The 23632-nt window shown below is 39.5% G+C and overlaps 1 protein-coding gene across 5 annotated transcripts in view; it reads left to right on the top strand.

The window, feature by feature from the left end:
- CYRIB (CYFIP related Rac1 interactor B) overlaps positions 1 to 23632 on the top strand; it is a 74897-nt gene that overhangs the window by 31459 nt on the left and 19806 nt on the right. For 4 of the 5 annotated variants that reach the window (XM_041407611.1, XM_041407608.1, XM_041407610.1 and 1 more), the window contains exons 2-3: positions 2032 to 2110; positions 12937 to 12973. The gene's annotated coding sequence lies outside the window, so the exon portion shown is untranslated. Of the gene's footprint in view, positions 1 to 2031; positions 2111 to 12936; positions 12974 to 23632 lie in introns of those variants that run through there. The other variant, XM_041407607.1, reaches the window with a different exon arrangement.

The following is a 23632-nucleotide window of genomic DNA, read 5'->3' as shown; positions in this document are numbered from 1 at the left end:
GAAAAAAAATCCATTTTTGGTACTGAATAAGAAGCTTTTCATACTGCTGTGTAGCAGGGTAGAAGGAAGTGTTTTTTATTGAGTGTATTGAAGGAACTTGTTGAGTTTCTTAAATGGTCACTGGGGCAGCAAGACTTCCAATTCTCTTAGGGACTGTAGGCAGGGATAGAGCTGCTCTGCTGTGCTCTTGCCAAGCAGCACGAATGAAAGGATCTTATGGCTTCCATTCAGTTTATAAGATAATTGTTAACCTACGCAGTTGTCTGGCAAGAGGTCCATGAATGAAGGGGACTGAATAGGGTGGTGGAACAATTGTTTAGACAAAGCCTGTGCATTAATGGAGTGAATGTGTTTTGGGTATTTTTTAGATTTCCCCTTGTGCAAGAAAGAGAAATAGTGCTTCTTAAAACATTTGCAGGGAAAAAAAAACAAACCACCAACACATTAACTTGACAGGCAGTTGCTTGTCTTAGGCACCTCCTTGACACAAATTGGCAAAAGTTATCCTTAGTTAATATTACTCTTTATTTGGTTTTGCTTTTCAGCTGTCTGTTGTAATTACTTGCTTCGATGTAGCTGTGAATAGGATGCCTTGGTTTTATTTGGCCATTATATTTGGCATAGTATCTCAGAGTCCTTGCCTTCCTTTCTCCTAGCAATGATCCTCGGGTTGCAAGTTTTTCCTTTGCAAAGAGGGCAGGAGGCAATGGGTGGCATCTTTTAATGGGAGTTTTCACTGTGACTAAAATCATTCCCCAGCCTCGATACTTGATAACTCTTCCTCTTCCCTCCACCCTTCCCAAGCTGGGACAAATCAGTAATGTTATGGTGTTTGTGATTAGAAATTTAACTGTAAAGCAACATATTTTTGTTAAATGCCCATTAATCAGGATTAACTGATGTAAGAGGAACTGCTGATAGCTGATTAAATACAAATTAACGCTGAATATTTCATGCCTCTTCAGCTGGATTTGAAGTGACATGACAGGGATTTTATATTTCTAAACCTAGTTTGTGCTAAAACAGACAAGTTGTAGAATATGCTTGACTTTGCTTTAAGAAGTAGAAAGAGAACTGGAGGACAAAATGGGAAGATCACTCTTTAAAAGAAACTTTGAGATGTGGGATATTAAAAATAAGGATTCTGGTGCCAGGAGTACCTGAAGCAGGAGCAGCAGTGGTTTTACTGGAGACAGTTTAAGTGACAACAAGTATTTAAATTAGCTGAAATCCTTGAAAGAGAAGCAGCCTACAAAACCCCAAAGGGAAAAGACTTATGAACCTTTCACCACAACAGAAAGGTACCAGTTCTGGGCAGTTCATCACCCAGTTACTGTGCTAAAAATGGTAGGCTGCTTGCTATATAAATTACTCCAAATGAACTGAAATACCCTCCAAGTGCTTGCAATGGAATCTCAGTGCTGCATTTCCGTAGGAAATGCTGTTTTGTCTGACCATACAAATACTGATTTTTCTAAACCAGAAGCTTAGTTTCGAAGCAGAAAATCATCATAACCCCAGAGAAGTTCAGATAGGTAAAAACTTCCATTGCTGGCATTTTTCTTTAACTGATGAAAACTGTAGCAATGAAGTGCTTTTCCCTGTGTGCAATATATGTGGCACTGTAAATAAAGCTTGAACTGAGACCTACTTTTTTCTGCTGCAATTATGTGTAACTTGGCTCCGTAATGCAGAGATGTAATGCTCTATTTTTTGTGCTGTAACTATATGTAACTTAACTCGGTAATGCTGAGATGCAATGCTCTATTTCTGATGCTTGTGATCATGGCTAGCTAATAGCCTTACTGACTCACAGAAGAGTTTGTAAGGATGCTTCTCTGTTTGCTTGTAATGTCACTTCCATAAAATCACCAAGTGTTTTTGAAATTGGCATGTCTCATTTGCATTCCTAAAGGATTGTGTAGGTTCCTTGGCACTGCAGGATTAACTTTGATTTACCCCTGACACTGGTTTATGTGATTGAAATACCATGTATTGTTTATGTCTAATGGGGTTCTTCTGTTCTTTCAGATTGTGAGGACGAGCTGCTGCATCAGTAATCTGAAGAAGGGAGTTCTCTGTTAAGACTGCAAGAAGATACTACTAACTGGTAAACACTTGCTTGGGTTTCTTTGCTTGTAGAATATTTCTTTGTTTTCCATATTTTAGGCCAAAGGGTACAAAGTATTTTGATCTGTTGAAAGCAGTAAGTTCATGAAATATTTTTTCTTTCTAACTGTCTGTAGCTCACCAGACAAAAGACTCAGTAGCAGTGGATAACATGCAGGTATTTAAATTGGAATGCAAATTGATTAAATTCCTGCTCTCTCAATAGAAAAAAAAGGCTGTCGCTTTTTTTTCCTGTAATGACATGTTAGACATAGTCTGTTTGCCTTTTTAGCTGAGACAAATACAATATGTCTGTACTGTGTTCTATATGAATACTGTTTGAAGTGTGATAGTGCAAACAGTGAAACTTCAAATATAGTGCTTCAGAGTCTGGAGAGAGAAAAAAGGAAGCCTTAACAGAAGTCCAGATGCTTTGGAAGATGCCATTAATGTGCTTGTAATTATTCAGTGGATGTTTGTTGAGGCCTGATTTTCACTGAGAATAATGTATGATAATAAAACTAAGGACATCTTGTGATTCCCAGACACACCAAGTCATGTGCAGGCTGCTTTTAGGTACAGAACAATAATAGGATCATCAGTGAAGAGCTATGACCACTTAATAGCAGTTTGCCAGTCTATAAGTTAAGAAGATGTTGAGCTACAGTATTACACACCAATCACAAGGAAAGCTGAGAATTTAGGACATTTGAATGTCTTGACATAGGTAAATCATATGCACATTGATAGTGGCTACCAGTTACAGCTCACTTCTCAAATATTTAATGTTGTAGATGAAGCAGCAGTTTTCCTCTGTAATTATAACTTACTATACACCTTCCATAAAGCTTGGATCTCACCTTTCTGTTTACTGCTTCCCCTTGAGCTGCAGGGCTCATTAAACTTGTGCCAAGGGAGGGTTCTTTGCCCAAATGGGGTGACATGATTGGGTTCAAGGATGAACATGGAAAGAAGCACATCCTAGCCAATAAGAGACATGAAGCTTTCATGATTTAAGCATTTACAGATGCTTTATTAATCTTTGCTTGCCAGTTAATTTGCCTAAATTTTATAAGCAGTCAGGGATAACTTTATAAAGTTCTTTTGTGTAGCTGTTGCAGAGAATATTAAAATGCTTGGTTTGGTTACTCTGCCAAACCTAGATTAATAATAGGAAAGTTTTGAAAGCTTATAGTAGTCAGTAATGTTTATCTGTCAGAATGACATAGTAAAAACAAAGTTTTTTTTAGTCTTTTTTTTTTTTTAAATATAAAGATTACTTTCACAGTACAGCTATTTCTGAGCGATAATTTAAAGAGTTTTGTTGCCTGTAAAATTGCAGTTCCTGAAACTAAAATACATATGAGACTCATTCCTAAATACTGGGTTTCAAAGTGTATGACCTTCAGCTTATAGGAGAAAAAACCTCTGGCATCCACTGTGCCACCATTTGAGGTACCAAAGCACTGTATTTCCACCATAAGTTTTGAACCACATTATCATTATCTGATAGTAACTTTTAGGATAATACTTTGGATTATTCTGCTTGTATATGATGTGAATAAGTAATGTGTGTCTTTCACGAAATTCGGGTGCATAGCTTGCCCTGTACGGAAGACTGAAAAGCTCTTTAGTCTAGAATTGAAGTCTTCTGTCTTTTTCCCCTACTTTGGCTTCCTTTTCCAGCCCATCATCTCCCCATCTCTCTTGGAGGGAGAAGTTTAACAGGATGGCCATGCTGAGTGAAACTGGGTAGTTCAATGAAGTAGTTCTTTGTCTGCAGCTGTGGTAAAGTATTTATCTTAATTCAGTATTTCCTTTAGGATCAGTAAGTTTTTTAGCTTGGGGTAGTGCCGCACAAACTTGGTTTCACTGTTTCCAGCAGTAACTTTGATTTGGAAAGGCAGGAGCTGAGAGCCTGCTGAGCTCTACTGTGTTTTAGACCTGACCCAGGTTCTCAGCACAGGCCCCCAGCTCTGGGGCTGTGCTGAAAAGGGAATGTGACACGTGGGTGCTGCATCCCTTGGGGCAGAGTCTGTCTGTGTCTTGGTCTTGCATGACTGGTGCCAAGATAGAAATTCTAACCCAGCTGGTCCTTGATGTGGTGCAGACTAGCCCAAATGGTTGTAGAAGATGTGCATTCCCATTTTATCCAGGTGGTGTTTCTTTGGCTTATGATGTTTCAACTGTCCATTATCACAGACACTGAAGGATGAGTAACATTTCAGTGTCTGCCCTATTTTTCTTGTATTAGCTGTTCTTTTTCATTATGCTAACTTAACTTGTATGGGATTATTTTTCCAGAGTATCAGTTGTTCAGAAAAGATCTTGATAATTGTCTTCTGCTTTCACGTATAATCTCTAATAATTATTCACTCTCATTTTAGTGTTATCTCTTACATGCAGCTTGAACTTGTCTGCATGCTTGAAGATTAAAAATCTTTCCATGCAACTCAGAATTGTTCCCCTGTAATGATGATGGGGAGATGTTTTGAGCAAACTGATTAACATGTTGTGAAGTCTCTGTTCCAGTACTGATATTGCATTGTTATTGCGGGTGGTTTGACAGGTTTTTCATTTATGCTAATTTTAATAAATATGAAAACACCTTCAGTATTACATTTACAAAGTGAAAGCAAATGCATACCTGCCATTTTCTTATTAATTTTGAGAACTCTTTGTTGTGGCTTGTGTAGCTCTTATGAAAGTAACATTTGTCTGGCTGACACATCTTTAAATGTTTTGCTTCCTCTTGTGAAGAGCCTTTAAAACTTCTTCAGTAACAATGTGAGTCTTTTTGTGCAAATCCCTTAATATGGATTAAATTTAAAAAGAGCAGGAAAATTTGTTGTCCCCATACCGTTGTGTGTGTAAAAAAGGTTTAAGGTGAAGGATCTCATGCAGAAGAGATGCTGTATTTGAGTAAGGCTCTATTCCATATGTTTAAATAATTCTGTTTCATTTTGACTGGTGGGGAAGTTTATATGAAGTCAGACATGCTGCAAGAAATATAAAGCTAGGTTCTGTTTTGTTTTGCTCAGTGCTAAGTGTTTCCTCTATCAAACAAGGAAATAGGTTTTATAAATGTGTAGCTTTTAATGGCTGCTTTCAGAAGGGTTGGTTTGTTTGTTTGTTTATGGAAGCCTGTGTAACCAACACAGAAAGTGGTGACATTACAGATACTTCTAAAAGCTTTCCATGCAAAGCCCACCAGATACCAACAGCAGGGTAATGTGGGAAGATCAGGGGTAGAAGAATAACCTGCCACAGTGTTATTATAGAATGTAAAATATGTTAAGAAAAATTGCCTTTCTGACAACTGAAACCACTTGTACTTCCCATTTGTGCCACAACTTAAAACAATCTCCTTTGATATTGGTTCTCTAAAGATATTGTTGTAGCAGAGCCTCTTGAATTGATTTCTCATTCATGTGAAAGTGGGTTTGAGTAAATGGCTCTTAGTACACGGAGGTTAAGGACTTGTTGTGATTTTGACACTCAAGATAATGTGGCAGAAATTCTGATCATGATGCTGATATTCTGCCAGCATGCATTTCTTTTGCATTAATGGTGGTGTATAAGGCAAAAAAAGAGAAGTAGCTGACTTGTTTTAGGCTGAACTGAGCTGTCTTGTGCTTATTTGCTGTATTTTGTCTTGGGGCTTGTTTAATGTGCCTCGCTGCAATAGCACAGGAGTAGACTGAGGTGTTAGAACTTTTATATGATGCTGTGTTTTTTAAAGTTTAATAGTGTGTATTATCATTGTAAATCATGTGGGTATGCTGAGGGAACATAGTGTGGTATCTTTTTTTCCACAGTAGATGTAAAATAAGTTAAACCTTGAATGAAGATCGTAGTAATCTGCAAATGATCAGTGACAAGACTTTTTCACTGTAATCAAGGGGAATTCAGTGTCGAGCTCTTCCAAAATATCTTTCCTTTACATGTAGCAGTCCTACTGCAATAGTTAACAGAGTAGTTTAAAAATAAGTGCGTTTTGAATTTGGTTTAAAGGCTTATTTAGTAAACTGTGCTCTGCTTGAGACTTCAGCCATGCCGATTTGTTTATGAAGGTAAAGCTGCTATTTTTCTTTACCTGTAAATAGTTGCTCAGGACAACATGAACTGTTTAATTCTGTTTGTCCAATGAGCCTTCAAATCAAAGGCATTTATTTAAGGGTTGTTTTGACTTTTTGAAAAGTCACTTTTAAACAGGGCAGCAAAATATGTAAACTTTTCTCATCAGAAAGACATTTGACCTGAAAAGCTGTGCTTGTTGAGACAGGTGACTGTGGAGGTTCATATTCAGTTTTATATGGTCTGTTCTATTAGGTTGATGTCAGATGTTGCTTATTTCACTTCCTGACTTAAAGAAGAACTCTAAAATACTTGTTAAAGGACAATTCCAAGTTTTTTTGTGGGGAGGGTTGTTGTTTTTTTTTAACTCTGTAGGCACTTGAACTGTAGACATAAAGTCCTTTAGTTCTTGTTAGTGTTCAGCTTACTGCTTGACCACATAACTGCAGTTTTATTATTTGGAATCACAGAATGTCTCAAGTTGGAAAGGACCCACACAGATCTTAAAGGTCAGCTCTCTGCTCCTTGCAGGACTCCCTACCACTAAATCATATGACTTAAGAGCATTGTCCAGACACTTCTTGAGCTCTGTCAGACTTGGTGCCATGACCACTTCCCTGGGAACCCTGTTCCAGTGACCAGACACCCCCTCAGTGAAGAAGCTTTCCTTAATGTCCCATTTGAACTGCCCCTGATGCAGCTTGCCTCCCTTTAGGTGATCATGGAATTAATTTGAGAAATTATTGAAAAGAAATAGTGTGCAGCTGTTGAGACTCAGTGCCATTAAATTACAATAAAGGAATTAAGACCTTGTTGTAGAGCTTCTGTTTTTTTAGTTTATTTTCCTGCCTGTTGGACAAAGCTGTTGAATACACACAGCAGTCCCTAGGAACTGAACCTGGACATTTCTGTGTTATCTCTCTCGTTTGTTACCTTGTATTCTTGAATTCTTGTGTTTTTCCATCTCACATGCTACCCAATAAACATTTGAGATCCCAGGTTAAAATATCATGGTTAGATTCTTCCTTTCTGGACAGCTAATGATTGATACAAGTGCTTTTAGTATTCTAATCATCCATGTTTTTACTAGAATAATTTCAAAACTGTATTGCTGCAATGTATAGCTGATTGGAAAAGCTTCTTCATACCCTGCCCTCTTCTGTTTTTTAACTGTAGCAGCAACAATTTTTGCAAATCTTTGTGTGGGTAGAGCTCACAGAGCTCCTGGACAAGCTGGAGGCACTTTCAAGAGCGTCAGTGCTCCATGACAGTTCCTCTGACAGGAGCAGAGCTCTTCTGTCTTCCTTGACAGAAATTGCTGCTTGTCCCAAGACTCTGATGGAGCTGTCCTTTGGAAAGTCCTGCCTCCTTCTGTGGATGAGTTACAACTGGATGGAGCTGCCTCTGCTGAGATTGCATAGTGGGCAGCCCTGGGGACCCCAGGGGAAGGACTTAAAGTGAACGGCTTGACTGTCACCTAGAAACTGCTCAGCCCTGAGCCTGTGAGAAAACTTACTGCTGCTGGTGTCCATAGGAAGGGCTTTTCAGGCTTTTAAAAATCTAAACTGTTCTTAGCAATCTCAAACACATCCATTGTCTCTGAGCAGCAGAGGTACTGTGTGGGATGCTTCCATAGCTGTAGCATAATCAGCTTAGGTCTAAGTTCATCTTAGGAATTTTACCTATCAGAGGAATAACTAGGGCTTCAGCTTCAATTTTTGATACTGTTGATGAACTCACTAAAGTCAGAACTCACTAAAACCAGTAAAAAGATCTTTTAGGTGGTATGTGACTGTAACTCTTCTATGGCTGGGTTTTTTTGTTTGTTTGTTGGGGTTTTTTTGGGTTTTTTTTTGGTAGAAGTTCCTTGCTGTTCATATGACTATGACCTAGTCCTGAGAAAAGTGTTTGTCTTTTTTTTTTTTTTTTTTTTTACCCTGAGAGTAGAAATCTAGATTATAAGGAATAAGGACTCCTCTATTCAAGCATTAGGAAATAGAGCTGTGGGTCTTGAAGATTATGAAGTTTATTTTACTGTTTCCACCAAGCCAAAGTAATGGCTTGTCCTGGAAACAAACCATTATGTGTAAGTGGATGAAAATATAAATTTTCATGCTAAATACTGGTTTGTGTGAATATCTTCTTCTGCCATACAAGCTTCTCAAATATCTTATAGTTTTCCCTTTTTTCTTGTTTCTTTTCTGAAGCTGTTGGAAGGGGTATATGTATAAAACCTTGTGTCCCTCCTATTGGTCTGCAGTGCAGCATGTAAACTTTTCTGGAAGTTTTCAAGGAATCTTTTAGGTTGGGACAGGCATGCAAGGTCAGGTCCAGCCATCACCCTCCACTGCCAAATCCACAATATAATGTGATACATTAACTACAAAAGGTATTAAAAAAAACCACCATAAAATTAAGATAATATGAAGTGAAGCTGCTATGCAACAGTAACAGCTTAGAGATAATATATCCTGTGAAAGTATAATAATTAGGGAAAATGAAATAAGCTTGAAAAATTATAACGGAACAGTAGACCCTCTGATACATTCACAGTCCATTTCTATCATTAAAATACAAATTTAAAACATGGGTTTGAGTGTAGGAAGTAATATTAGGTACTGTGGCAGCATTGAGAAATTACACAGGATAGGGAAAGATTTAATATAACATGTGGAGTTCTAAGATGCAATTTCTCCTCACCAAGATAAAGGAAAATAAATGGAGAAGAAAGATTTGAGCTGGAGCTTTACAATCAGAAGTCAAGAAAGTGGTTTTATAGCAAGCAACCAGTACATTTGCTCTTTGTGAAGAACTGAGGTCACTTTGATGTAGTGGTAGCCTGCTTTGCTAATCTTAGTCTCATATACAATTGCCATACAGACACATAAGCATCTTTGTCTACAGTCACTGATGTTAAACACCAGAGTTCACATCCATTTAGCATTGAACCATGGGTTCATCTGCAGATGCCCTGACACTCCCTTTGAAATATGATCTTAGCAATGAATTTTTTTTTATAGCTTAGACATCTGTTATTGTTACTGAAGTAAAAATCAAATTTTATTACTAAACGTTTCTGAGTTTTCTCTTTTTATTACCCACAAGATGTGGGATGTATTTGACTTGTGGTTCCGTTTTGGACTGGAACTGGTTTTTATGTTTTAGTGTGTGCTTCTAAGGGTAACAGGTTTTTTAGAGCTGTTTCCACAAACTTTATTTCAAGTCTGAAACTGAACCAAGAGAGCAGGAACATATGAAAATTGCCAGGGCAGGTAGACTTTGAGCTAGATCCTGTTCTCTCTGTATCCAAGGGCCATTAGGATGAATGAGCTGAGAACATCTGTACCACAGTCCACAGCTGGTTCACATGGATTTCAAGATGATGATGCTTACCAAGAGGAGTCCTAGTGCAAGCTTGAACTGCAAACTGGGAATTTAAGCACTTGTTCTGTCAGAGTGGCAGTCCTACTGTGTTTTGAAAACAGCTTTAGCCTGGGTGTCCAGTATTTCACACAGAGTACATGAATCCCATGCAAGCTTTTGCTAGTGAGTGTTGTAAGCTTTGTGAAGTTCGTACTTTCTGAAGTTCTCTGATGAGCTGAGATACCAGCTGAGTAGACATAAAGTAATTTATATTCTTGGTGCAAAGTTGTTGATTATTATTTCTTACCACTCAGTGTTTTCAGAACGTGAGTGTTGGAAAGCCTGAAAAAAATCATAATTCTTGTAGCAAATCATGACTGACAGTCACTGACAAGTCTGTGCCTGAGTGTAGAGGCTCCTTAATTAGTTCAGCCAGAGCTGGGCAGAAGACAGTGGTTTCATACTGGAAGTTAATGGTTAGCTGTTCTCATGTGAAATCTGTTTTCACGTATTGCTGAGTTAAGCAGCATCAGTTCAATATGAGGTGGATGCCCAAAGCACAGGGCTTACTCAGTGGTTAGCCAGTTTTCATTGAGGTTTTGTTTCTCCAGTTTCATCATTCACAATGATGCCAAGTTTACTTACTGCATCTTTTTGTCTGGGTACCATTTGACTTGTCAGCTGCAGGCTTTTGCTCTGACAAACTGATGCTTGGTTCTGCTTGTGTTATGCTGCAGCTTAGATGGTTCACTGTCCCTCTCTGATGGCTCTAGACAGTTTTCCATTTCGGTTCTTCAGTTGTTGTGACAATTCTTCAAATTTCTGTTGTAGTTGGCCTGAGATACTGGCATATCCTTTGGCCTGTTTCTGCTGTGGTGAAGTTAGGCTGCAGTTCAAGGGAAGGGCTTGTGTGTGTAAATGAGATCCCAGGGATGGGATGCATTAATCTCTCTGCTGTTTGACTCTATGAGCTGTAACCCATTGAGTAAAGCTAATTTTCATGCCCAGAACTTTTTTTCTCTGTAATGTAACATTTTAAATACTTGACTACCTCAGAATCACAAGGAATTGAAAAATGCTGGGTCTAAATTATCCAATTTTCACTACCTATTAAGTTGTATAGTTTGCGTGTCTCATCTTGTGCCTGTTTGTGGTATTTCTATAATAATCTGCAGATCTAAATCTTGAGGATAAGTCAGAAGGAAGCTCAGAGGTTTTGCAAATCCTCTATCCCAGCATGAAAACCCAGATATTGCATGTTGAACATGAAAGAGTTATTCATTTAGAAACTCTTTAGTCTAAATTAAGGTGCATCCAAAATGCAAAATTTAATTCTGTAAAGAATCCATTACACCAATCATTTCACATCTGTCTATTTTTAATGCATCTTTGCTGGTGTTTCTCTCTGACTAGAGATCAGCAAGTCAATTTCTTGCCCATTTAGGCAGTGCTTTATTGTATTGCTCAGTGCTAACCTCTAAATTTAAAATACCGTGGTGTGAAGTCACACTATGTAAAAAAATCAAATACCTATCAGCTTGCCAGTATAAACCAAGCGACAGCATCAGCGCTGCTCAGTGTGAGCTGTTTTGCTCAGAGGCTTGTTCACAGGTACTGAAAGATAGGAAGCCAGTTAATGGATTCCTGTGCTAACATCCCTCTGCCTGTTATTGATGATAGTCCAACTGACCTATAATTCTCAACTTTCCTGGCTGCTTCCCTTGTGCCTAATGGCTTTGCTGTTCTCCTCCTGCCTTCATTACCACAGAAGTCCTAGAAGGCTTTGTTAATTATTAACTTCCACTCATTCATTGAAGCCTTCAGGACAAGCCACCTGAGCATCAGCACGTTGTTCTTGCAGGTGGTAAGTGCTTATGCCTCTGTGTGTGCAGCATTGTGTCCAGAAAGATGGAAAGACCTGACCTCATTTTTTTCCTAATAATTCTGTCAGTTGCAAATACGTGTATTTCTGTAGAAATTAACTAGTACCATTAGAAGACACTTTTTTTTTTTTAAAGTTCCTAAGCTAGTTGCTACAGTGGGCTTTCCTTTCATTTTGAGATTTATTTCTGCAGTCTGCTCATTCTAATGAATTTAGGTTTCTTGTTTTTGTTTATAGCTCAATCCTATCTGACTTTTCTTTCACTCTTTTTCAGGAAATTAGCTTAGAGTAGTGTTGGGTCGCGCTTTGGTTTCAGTTTCTCTTTGCAATGCCAGTTGTGTTCAGGCCTGACCTGCAGAGGACTGGCAATTTCCAGAGTTTTATTTTTGTTGTGCTGTCTCGAAGCACAAATTGAGCAGTCTGAAGTCATGAGAAGGGAGAAGAAAACCAACCATATTTAAAATATGCCTAATGAGAGTGGGTGCATTTTAGAGAATTGCAGCAGCTCCTACAAAGACAGTTCTGTGTTTACCATGTTGTCCTGAAATACTGGTTGCTGCTTATTTCTGAGAAAGTAAGGGGAAGCTGAAGTCAATAGGAAAAAGGCAAAAGCAGCTGCTGCCCAAACTTAAGCCTGGTCAAGGAGAAAACTTCTTTGAGAGAGATGTGTGCACTGAAAAGAACAGAGTTAAATTTCTGCAGTTGTAACTGTTTTTGTTATGTTTTTGATGGTCATGTTTTTGCTTATGCTCAGTTCTCTGGGCTGTGAAGAGTCATTCTCACTGTAGTCTCCACTCTGCCTCTTGGCTGTGCTGAGCCTTCCCTGGTTAATATTACACTATTATTTCCTGTGAAGCCTTCAGTTACTGTAATACTCCATATCTTCTCCTTTAAACTGTACTATTAACATAATTTTTTCACCATGTTATGACGGTGGTAATGATGTGTGCAGCACACTGAGGCTGTCCAAGAACACTAGTTTTCTTTGTTAAGCAAATGGTTTTCAGTGACTTGAAAATGCCTTCTCTGGATGTCAGCATGCAAGCCTTGAATTTTTTCAAGTGCATATCTGTATGGTTGGATTAGAGTCTTGTGTGATTTTCTTGTTAAAGCAATGTGAAATGCAAGCAGAACAGTTTGCCACTGGTATTTTATTGCAGCTTTGACTCTTTAGTTATTAAATTTATTCCGGAATATATGTGTTTATGCATTGTCTTATATGGCAGCATTTTTCCCTGGAAGCACATTCATTGCCAAATAATGGCATTCCCTATTTATTTGTATGCCTAGAGATAAAACACAGTTCTGAATTACATTTTCTTAGCATATTTTGTAAAAGTCCTGGTGGTGTATGGATCCAGGACTATGTTTATGAAGTAGATAAATAAGAACAGTATGTCTGGAACAGATGTGTGTTTGACCTTCCAAGGTCACATTGCATTGCATTTAAGACTTTTGGTGTAAAAGAATTAATTTCCATAATCTCTTTTTTGTTTTTAAAACAGACTGGAGGCCAAGAACAGAGTGCAGCACTGGCTGTAGGTAAGAATTGAAACTTAACCTGCTTGAAAACTGCCTACAAATAAGCAAAATTGTAGTATGTTAAAGGACAGATTCTTTCAATATTAGTAATTTTCCCTGCAAGAACTTGTTTTCCCTCTTTTCCTTCAAGAACTCTTGAGATTTGTGGTCTCTAGGAGTCCTGATCCCTGACAGAATTTATGCCTCTGTGTTTAAAGATGCTGAACCAGGCTGCAAGGATTTGGTTTTTGCTTCCCCAGGGCCTCACCACAGAGCCTGGCGAGGCTGATTTTGAAAACTCTTCACCAGAGTGATGTGAAGTCTCATTACTTCAAAGAAGGCAATTCTATTATAAACAAAGTGGTTTGGCCACTTTGTGAACTTGCCCTTAGAAGACTGTGCAACTTCTTAAAGTATTTGAGTGAGGAGATAATGTTTTGGTGGTTTTTGCCTCTGTCTTTTTAGTAAAGCTACTGTGTAGCTGAACCAGATCACTTATGCCAGAAACCATTACTCTGAACCAGCTTGTGAGACTGAAGAGGTAGCACATGCTCATGTGAAGGTTTTAGCTCTTAGTTTTATAACCTGCTGCTTCTCATCTAAGCTACTGCACAGTGCTGTGTTATACTTCATGTTTATTGTGCTTTGTCAGCACAGCTGTTAATCTTCTGTCACATTGGGAAGGTAATGGTATCAAACGTGAGGTAGGATTTATTTTTCTTCTGTTTTTGGTTAATCATCAAAAATCCATTGAATTCTGGTGAGCTGGTTAAATGGATTTGTGTTGAGGATTAATCCAGGCTAGATATCAGGTGCCCCCCAAAGCCACTCTGTCATTACCTTCCAAGTTGGAGAAGGGAGACAAAATACAACAAAAAGCTCATGGATTGAAATAAGGGTGGGGGAGATCATTCACCAGTTACTGTCACAGGCGAAACAGACTCAGCTTAGGAAAATGAGTTGAATTTCTTACCATTTGATTTAGAGCTCCTTCCCCCGACCCCTCCTTCCTTACTAGGCTTAACTTTATCTCAGTTCTTTACCTCACCCCTCCCTGCGCAGTTAGGGGAGATGATGAATGGGGGTTACAGTCACTTCATCACAGGTTGTTTCTGGTGCTGCTGCTTTCTCCTCAGGGAGAGGAACCCTTCCCTGTTCCAGTGTGGGATGTCCCTCCCACAGGACACAGTGCTCCAGAAACTTTTCCAACATGAGTCTTTACCAAGGGCTACACAAACTTCCCAAGTTCTTCACAAACTGTTCCAGTGTTGGTCCCTTCCATGGGGTGCAGTCCTGCAGGAACAGGCTGCTCCAGTGTGCCCCACAGGGCCACAGGTCCTGCCAGGAGCCTGCTCCACCATGGGCTTCCCACAGGGTCACAGCCTCCTCTGGGCATCCACTTGCTCCAGTGCAGGGTCCTCCACCTCCAGGCTGCAGGTGGATCTCTGCTCCCATGGGGGAGTAGCAGTAGTACCTTGTTCCTTTAATAGCTTTTACTTACAAAGTCCTTGAGGGTATTGTTAAAGCTGCAGTTGGAACTAGTACAGACTTTTAATTTATAGCATTGTGTGCATTTACAACTTAAACATTATAAAAGTTACTAAAATGGGTCAGACCATGGGTCCATCTAGGCAAGTCCAGGCTCCAGGACCACCATCTTTCTTCCCCTCTGCATGTGTGCACTTGGTTTTGCACATCCTTTCACAACTTCCACTTACTCCTCTATTAGAGCAGTACTGCTTCTGCTTAGGAAGGTGAGAGTCCAGAAAAGCTAGGAAAACTCAGGTTGCATTGCTGGGAATGATACTGCCTGCAGGAAGAAGAATGCTGTCCAGCAAATTAGTACAACACATGGCAAATAACTTCTGTTTTCTTTGAAGAAACTGTGAACCAGCAGTGTTTCAGGTATTGAAGGGAGAATGTTTATAAGTCCAGGTGATGTGGTGTCCAGTTCAGTAGAAGCTGAGGCATCAGACTCCTGATGCTTTCAATTTCTCCAGTTATGCCAAGACAAACTTAACTGCCAGATGCTTGACGGCATCGTAAATCATCAGGGAATCACCAGTATTCAGAGTTGGGAGGGACTGACAAGCCATACCCAAGCAGCATGTAAAGAGCTGAAGACTATGGAAAAGTTTGGTTAAGTTTTAAAGAAGGGGACAAACTGAACTAGATGTTGCTGTTGAATAAGGTTAAAACCTGAAAAAAAGCTTAATATTCAGTGAAACCTAAGTCTTTGTGTGAGCAGGTGCTTAAGGAATAGTAGGAACAGGGATTACATGGTTTGTGGTTCTTCTAGTATGTAATTTCAGATGGAGTATTTTTCAGAGACACATGTGATTATTATTAAAGGTGTTTAGTATTCTTAATGCCTTTCCATTCTGCCCATGTACCTGGTTTTCCTCAGGAACTGCTGCAAACTTCTTGTGAGACGAGATGAGATGGACCTGTAGAGTTCACAGATGGACCACTGTAGAAAATCATAACTCTGCAGATATTCTGTCTATTTGTTATTGATCTTAATGGATTTCAGGTTGTATGATATCACTGAAGAATAGCACATGTTTCTCCCTATTTCCAACAGGTGGATGAGAATTGTCTTACAATATCTTAGCCTTACTGAGTACCTTTAGTTTGATTTTAAGGTTAAAATAAAATTTGAGATGATTGGAGAAATGGAAAATGGGAAAAAAAATTATCATACTTGCACAACTATATAAATCTGGACCAGAAATCTGTAGCAGACCACCAGCGATAGAAATCTGACCCAGTCTGGTCAGGTGGGGGTTTTTTTGGTTAGTTGGGATTTTTTTAACACTTGCTTTCCAACAAGAAAAACTATTCAGGTTCAGTAAAAGTAGTTGGTGGTATGTCTTTTGAGAGGATCTGAAGAAGTAACTGGGTGTAACAAGGATGTCTGTAGATCCTTGATCTTGCAAGGAGTCACTTTAGAAACTTTAGATAAATAAGCAACCACGTAGAGAGCAGTTTTATCCCTCTGCCCTGCCTACTGCCTGTCTGTTTGTTACTGTTTCTGAAAACAGATGGGATGGGAAGGAGCATCATCCTGCTACTCATCCTCTGTTGTACCATCATCATCTTGATGTGCTTCATTAGCCTTCTGTATCCTGCAAACATACTGTGTCTGACTGGTGTCTCAGAAAAAGGAAAAGTCCACAGAATAATCAGAAAGCTGTCCTGAAATGTGGAAACCTGCCCTTCCAGCTCCATGATTTGGAAGGCCATAGGCCTTCCTTTCCTCCTTGGTATTTCAGAGCTGCTGTGTCACTGAACTGAATTCTCAGATGGACAGTCAGGTTCATACACACAAGGTTTGTATGTTGAGCACTGTGACATTCCAGTAGAAGTCCCTTGAGATGGAATATGTTAATGGCTATTTCTGTCCATCAGCTTGATGATGAGATAATTTGTCATGACATTGCGGGATTGCAAGCCAAGGCACTGAAGGGATGCAACATTTTTGGAACTGAACTCTGAGAAAACATTTTACCTGAGTGCTGCAGAGTGATGTGGGTGCTTGTACTCCTTGTCCTGGTGCATTAGATGGCAGCACTGCCAAGGCTGTGAGATCCTCAGTGCAGCTTCACCCAGCTCTGATACTGATAGATGGGAATTCAGCTCCTGAAAGAAAACCATTTCCAAACCAAACTAGGCTGGAAGAGGAATGCTGTTCCTCTTGTGAAATATGAACTGGAAAATGGCACATCAACTGGACTAGTTAGGAAGTTAGGAACTGAAAACATACTTCTGTTTTTAGCATTTAGATAAAACTTGTAGATTTGGTTTTGGGGTTTTGGTTTGCCTTTTTTTTTTTATTTTTGGTTGTGGTTTTGCTTTTTTTTCTTTATACAGAGGTGATTGGCAGGAGAAGGATTTACCATACAAATTATTGTTGGGCTTGAGATTTTTTTTTTGGAGATGAGAGCTTGAGGGTTCTTAAATTATAGGCTGACATCCTGGAAATATGAAACTTTCTTAGTAACGTGGTAGTATAGCACAGTTCTAAAGGCATACCATCTTTTAGAGTGAACAGCTTTTCTCTAAAAGAATAAAAAAAGTGTAAATCTGCCACAGCTCGTAGTAAATGGGTTTTTTTGTATCTATATGTACCTGATAAAAACATTCCCAGTTTACTCTGAGGAAAGGCAGACTCGAGATCCCCCAGGATAACGGCAGTGTGAGCGCAGTGTTTGGGCAGAGGGACGCCGGCCGGGCCGGGCTGGGATCCCTCGGACCCGCCGGTCGCAGCTTCCCTGGCGCTGGGGGATGCAGCGGTGGGGCAGCGCCCTCTGCTGGGGAATCGCGGCGCTGCAGGCCGCTCCGGCCCTAGAGGGGAAAGCAGAGCGGGAGTTGCCCTCCACTGGAAATGTCCCTGAACTGAATGGAAAAGGTGGGTTTTCCCGGTGGCTGCGATGTAATGGAATTAAAAAGAGCGTTTTGCAGAATTAAGTTAAAGCATGTTGTGTTCTTTTGAAAAAGGAAGGCGTAATTAATTATTTTTTAACCCCAGGTTCATGCTTGGAAAAATTGCGGAGTTACTTGTTGAAGAGTAATCAGAGCAGATTTGTGGAGCATAGTCTCTGCCTTATTCAATACAAGTTCTGTTTTAAAAACAAGCGTAATTCTTCCAGACAAACTGGGTTTATTCCAGACTTGTGTGAGCATGCTTAGTTATTTTATTGTAGCCCCTGTCAAAAACGTTATTCAGTGTCAGCTGTGCCACTAGAATGTTCCCAAATTAACAAGGCTCTAAGACTACTTCTAAAGAAACTGTGGATTCTTCAGTGCCTTTCCCTTGATTTCCTCTAAGAGGAAAAATGGACTGAATAAACACTCCTCTGACCGTACTTTACAATTCTGGTTTTGAGGAATGTGAGTCTATTCACTAGTCTGTTTTCCCTGGCAGACCTCCATCCTCCTGATATGACAAGTTTTGAATTCAGTTTTGTTCTAAACGAGACTTTATTGATGATGTGTGATCTCAAAAAAAACCCCCAAAAAACCAAAAGCCAAAACAACTTCAGCTAAAACAGGTTATTGTATCAAAGTCAGTTTAGCCAAATGAATCGACGTCAGAGGCAGCTTCAAACAGCTTTTCAGTAGTCTGTATAGTCTGAATACTTACTTTTCTGTACAAAAACCTTTCCTATCTGACTGTATCATTTGTTTTTCCACTTTTTAAATAAGATGCTACTGATTGAAGCCCAAATAATTCAGTGATATAGGCTGTTTTAGGGGGTTTGCAGGGGGATTTTTGGCCTGCATGTATTTTACTCTTCTTGTGGTTGGTTTCAGTCCCTGGTTTGTGGCCACTGGGTGTCAGCAGTGCAGAGCCGTGTGCAGGTCTGGGTGTGGGTTTAGACTGGGCGTCTGTCCCAAAAGTGTCTGTAGAAACTGCTAAAATCTTAATGCTTGCTTGAAAAGCTTGTCCATCAATGAAGGAAAACTGCATATTTTGTGCAGAACTGGGGGTGGCTCTGGCACTTCACTCATGTGTTTGATTCAGCAGATTTACACACGTGACACAATTTGAGATGTTACCTCATTATTAGTGATGTTATTAGAGCTATGATGAATCCTGAATACGAAAGCAGCTTAACAAAATATAACTTGCTTCAAGCTAATGGCCCCAAGCTTCGCCTTCCTGAATCTAATGGTGATAATGAGTGATAGCTACTATTTTTTTTAATATATACCATCATTATTTATTTTCTCATATTTTCTCATATGTATGATATTACTTTGTATTTTGTATCATGGCAGATATTTATTACTTTAAAAAAAACACTAAAATCAATAGTTGAAATTAGAATGTGTCAGAAGGCATCTCTGTTGCTTTAGCACTATTCAGAAGAGAAATAAATATCCATTAGTCTAGGAAAAACACATTTGTATCCGGGGAGAATGTTGCAGCCATCAGAAAAGAATGATTCCTGCAGTGCATTTTACCAGCCTGTTTCCATCTCTGCAGCAGTCTCTAGCATTTCAGGTTGAGGGCAGAAATGTTGTCCCTGGCTGTGGAGCTTTGCTGCTTCATTGGCAGGGAAAGCCACCCGGCTCCCATAGGCTGCCAGGCTGTGATGCCGTGTGTTGCTAAGGGCTGCCTTGCATTCAGCTGATGTGGGCGGGCACCTATCCGCTGCCACATTTCTTTTTGCTTTTTGCTTTTTTTTTTTTCCCCTTCTCCCTGTTCATGGCTAGATACTGCTCAATAAGCCTTGAAACAGGCTGATAGGATTATCCTTCTAGAAAAACAGTGTAGGGAGACACTCAGTAAGTGTTTTGTTTGTGTAGTAACACTGCAAGTGTTATAACATTTCACTATAATGCTAGATTTCTAATGCTATGCATGTTTTTTACATACTATTTTGCCAAAAATAGCTCTGAATTGGAGGTTTATGCCACACTTATGTGGCCAAATGAAAATTTAAAACTCAAATCCATGGACCAAAATCTTTGTTGCCTCATTAGATGTGCTTTCCATATAGTATTGTGCTTAATTACATATGAGGTTTTCAGGGAGTACAGTTTTCATACTGTGGATTTTAGTATTGGGAATAACCTATACATGTCCAAAAGGTAAGCTGATGTTTTCTTAAAGCAGAGTTTCTTCAGGGATCACAAACAATTTTTTTATCTATTTATTTAATTGTATTTTTAAACTAGTTTTAAAGCACATTTTTCTTGCAGTAGAACAAAACACCTTTGTGTTTTAGTAGAAAATATCACTTATGTAATGTTTTACCTGTAATGAGACTAAGTTGTCCAGCTGCTCACCAGTTGCAAGCAACATATTTGTTAATGCAGTTTTTCTTCCCGGTGTGAGAGGGGAAATTTCTTTGGTGCTCAGATGAATTTACTTGCATTACGTATTTCTGTTACATTTCCCCTGGGCTCAGCCTGGGGGCTGGGGGGCACTGAAATGTGTTGGGGATGTTTTCCACAGGAAGGGCATGCGTGCAAGGCTTGTTTTGAAAATATGCCTTTGCTTTCCGCTTGTCTGATCAGGGCTCTACACGCAGCATCATACAGCCCCATAAGGCTGTAATGGGCCAAATCATCCTAATCCAATGTGGCATTCCGTATGTCTTCCTCTGCAAGTAGGTCAAGTTTAAGCCATGTTCCTGGCTTGTGCTCCCATTTCCCATAACCTGCTCCACGTGGCTCAAGTGTTGTGCTGGAGTGCAGAGCATGCCAGCAGGGATTCTGAGCATCCTCACAGGGACAGTCAGTTTTTGGACAGAAACTAGTGTTTTCATTCTGCTCTGATCTCGTGATATTGCTTTTGTGGCAGGAGAAAACTTCAGTGGCTTAAATGTGTACTTTTACTGAGTCTTAGGCTGTTAGTTTACCTAATGAACTGCCTCTGGACACTGCACTATAAATTTTTTAAATCAGTAATACCTCTGGGAGAGAAATTGGCTTCCAGGTTTTGAAGTGTACTGTATTCTGAATGAGAATACCAAATAAAATTGGATAGAGGTTGATGCTCTGAAGCTGTGGAAAAACAAATAGGTAGTACTATTTTTACTAGTAGTAAAAAGTGTACTTCAGACTGGATGTGTGAATATTTTGATGTTAGTGATTGCAACATGCAGAATTCCTCTTGGTAAGGATTACAGCTTCAGTGTGCATTTTTTTCATTTGTGCTGGAAGAGCTGTGGTTGAAAAGGTGGTTTAGCACCCATAGAGGTCATCTCCAGTCAGTGCTCTAAATCAGCTATTCGGGTCCAAAACAAACCCCAGGTACAGGACAAAATCAACAGAAGGGCTTGCTGTTGGCTTTGGTCTTCATACAGGCTTAAGTCTCTCTTGAGCTGGAGCTGATCAATGTGGCAGTGTGCTCAAGAAGGGTGCAGTAAGTTCTGGGAGATGTTCTTCACTAGTCAGTGGAAGCCCAGTATCAGGTTCCCAACTGGAACCACATCTGACCTAGTAATTTTACTTAATCAGATGAAGTTGTGGACTTGCAAGGAAACTATAAGAGAGCTTGGTAAATTAATTCTGGCTGGGCATGCCTACTATGTAGTTAATTATCCAAAATAATTCACAGAACTACCAAAATCTTCCTGCTGGTGGTGCTTTTACAGGGCATCAAATAGCAGAAGAGGTCACTGAAGCTAAATGTTAATAGTTGAATTTGTAGGCTGCTTCTCATGCTATCTGCAGATTGTCATCCTCTTTAGTATTAGATCCAGTAGAGCTCTAATCTTTCATGTGTTCAGTTCTTTCATGTGTTTTGGGACCAGAAAAATTGCAAATGATAGGCCATCTTGAACAAGAGTCTCTAGTAAATTTTTTTTTTTTATCTGTCAGGGGCCTGATGCATCTTTGAGCTAGTTTGCTTTACTCTAGATTGATCCTGGTATTCTGCTGACACAGCACTTGCTCAGAAAGGTCAAATTTAATTTTCCTCTCTGCAGTGTTCCCTCAGAGTACAGCAGGTCAGCTCTGCCTGCTGCTCAACTATACCTTCTGAAGGAAAATAATATACAAAAGTGAAGGGCTATCTAACCTTAGCTGTGGCATATTGACCTGCAGCTGCTTCCATGAATCTGGGAAGTTCCACAGAGGGCACCATGGCCTTGTTTCTAAAAGGTCATTTCAGAGCTCAAGAAGGGCTTGCTTAGCTTTGCCAGAAGAGTAGATTCTGACCTTTTGGCTCTTGCATTCATTACCTGGAATGCTAAGCTGAGAGAAAGCATCCTCCAAAAAAGTGCTTGAGAAATTACATCTTCTCTAATATATATCTACATCTACCTGAATATCTACCTAAAATAAGTTTTCAAGCCCTTCGTAGCTTAAAGTCATTTTGGATTGCAGCTGGGAGAAATGGTTGTTTTTACAGTTCTTAAAACACAGGAGGTTTTCCACTTTTAAGGATGCTTGAGATCCTCGAGTAAATGTTATGGTGCATCTTGATTCAAGTTTCAGTAATACTGGGTTTGTCCAGTTTCAGCTAGATTTCCAAGCACTCCATAAAACCTGAATATACAGTGACTGTTTTGTTGCTAAGAAAGCAAATGTGATTGCACATCTTGTGTGCAAAACTCTGATGTGACTAAAATTTATCAAGATTTTTTCTGTACAATGAGCACGCAAAGGGAGAAGTTTGTTGGGAACTTCATTATGAAAAGGTGTTCAACCAGCTTTGTGTTCATGTAAATTGAAATACATTCCTACAGCACATCTTGTCATCTTGCTGCTGTCGTAGTTGAATTAATCTATTATCATCAATTTCTCTCCTTTGCCCAGGGAACTCTTCACTGAACCGTTACCTTTAGATCAGTTGCATCTTCTGCTTGAATATTGCACTGACCATTCAATTGTGCCAAAACTTGTATTATGCTTCTCTCTTTGTTAAACTTAACTCCTGGAGAAGAAACCATATACTCTTCATGGCAAACTTTCCTGAGGGATGGAGATATTTGTATTGCAAAACCGAGTCCCCAACTCCCTACTCGTATTAGGAGATGGTAGGTGCTCGGTGAAACAATCTGTTCTGCAGTGCCTCCATGCTCTTTTGTGAACTTAGCTTCAAAATATTTCAACCCTATAAGCATGCCCCTACTCTGACCTTCACAAGTAATGTTATCCAATATTTAAGCCACATGCATGAGTCTGTAAACTCTTTGGAGTCTGGTTAATATCAAAAAAAAGGCAAAGCCTACACAGAGGCTTTTTTTTGAGATATGGAGAATATTTTGTTGGAGGAGGGGATGGTGCAGCTGAAACACAGCAGTAATTGCAGGTATAGGAGTTCTCTTTAGGCCATTATCACTATTCACTGCCACATGTTTGCTGCTTGATGTTAATGTTGGAATTGAAATATGTAATATGCTGTTCTGAGATGGAGGTTTGGTTTTTAAATCTGAGTCTGTAAACTGGGTCACCATTATGCGGCTTCTACTTCTGTTTTTTTTATTGGCCCTGTTGAAAATATTTGTTTAAGGATGCCTCTGTCTGCTCCCCAACAAGAAGAACATTCATAATCTGGAAAACCCTGAAATACAAAGTGGCTTATTTAGTCCTGTGTTACAGAACACACTTGAGAGATATGGAAAAGTGATTTCTCTGCTTTCTACTGTTGTGTGTTTACACATCATTGGTGCACTTGTAGCTTTAAAAGAGTTTGCCATGCTATGGAACAGGAGGTCCTGGAGTAGCTGCCTCTTTGAAGAATTATGTGTTAATGGATTAGTTTTTAAGAAGAGTCTCTCAGCTGGACACCCTAATTTGAAAATTCCCTGACTTAATAGGCGCTTCTCACAGTCTGAGACGTGTGATCTGAATTTGTAGGAAATAAGTTTAAGTTATTAGTAAGCAGGTCTTGCATTTCCTTGAGTTTCAAGGAGAAGGTTGAACATGTGAAAAAGCCAGCGCACACCTCCTGGTGACACGCTGCTAACCCGTGGTCACCTGGGTTACACTCCAAGTCACAGTGCTAAAAGTCAAAGATTCTTAACAGTCATTTGGCCATTCTGTAGAAGTTGTTAGAGCAAAGACTTGCGTTATTTTCAGAAATTTGGGATTAATTGCCCCTTCTTTCTCAAGCTTTGTTTGGTTGCTGAATCTTGCAGATCCCACAAAATAAATTGTATGCTGTTCTTAGTTTGACCAAGAAATTCTCTCAGCACAGGTTCTGAAAATTTGTTTTGC

The sequence above is a fragment of the Onychostruthus taczanowskii genome, unplaced genomic scaffold (assembly GCF_017590055.1).
Source record: "Onychostruthus taczanowskii isolate IOZ18803 unplaced genomic scaffold, ASM1759005v1 scaffold27, whole genome shotgun sequence".
Taxonomy (NCBI): Eukaryota; Metazoa; Chordata; class Aves; order Passeriformes; family Passeridae; genus Onychostruthus; species Onychostruthus taczanowskii.
This window is presented reverse-complemented; position numbering and strand designations above follow the sequence as displayed.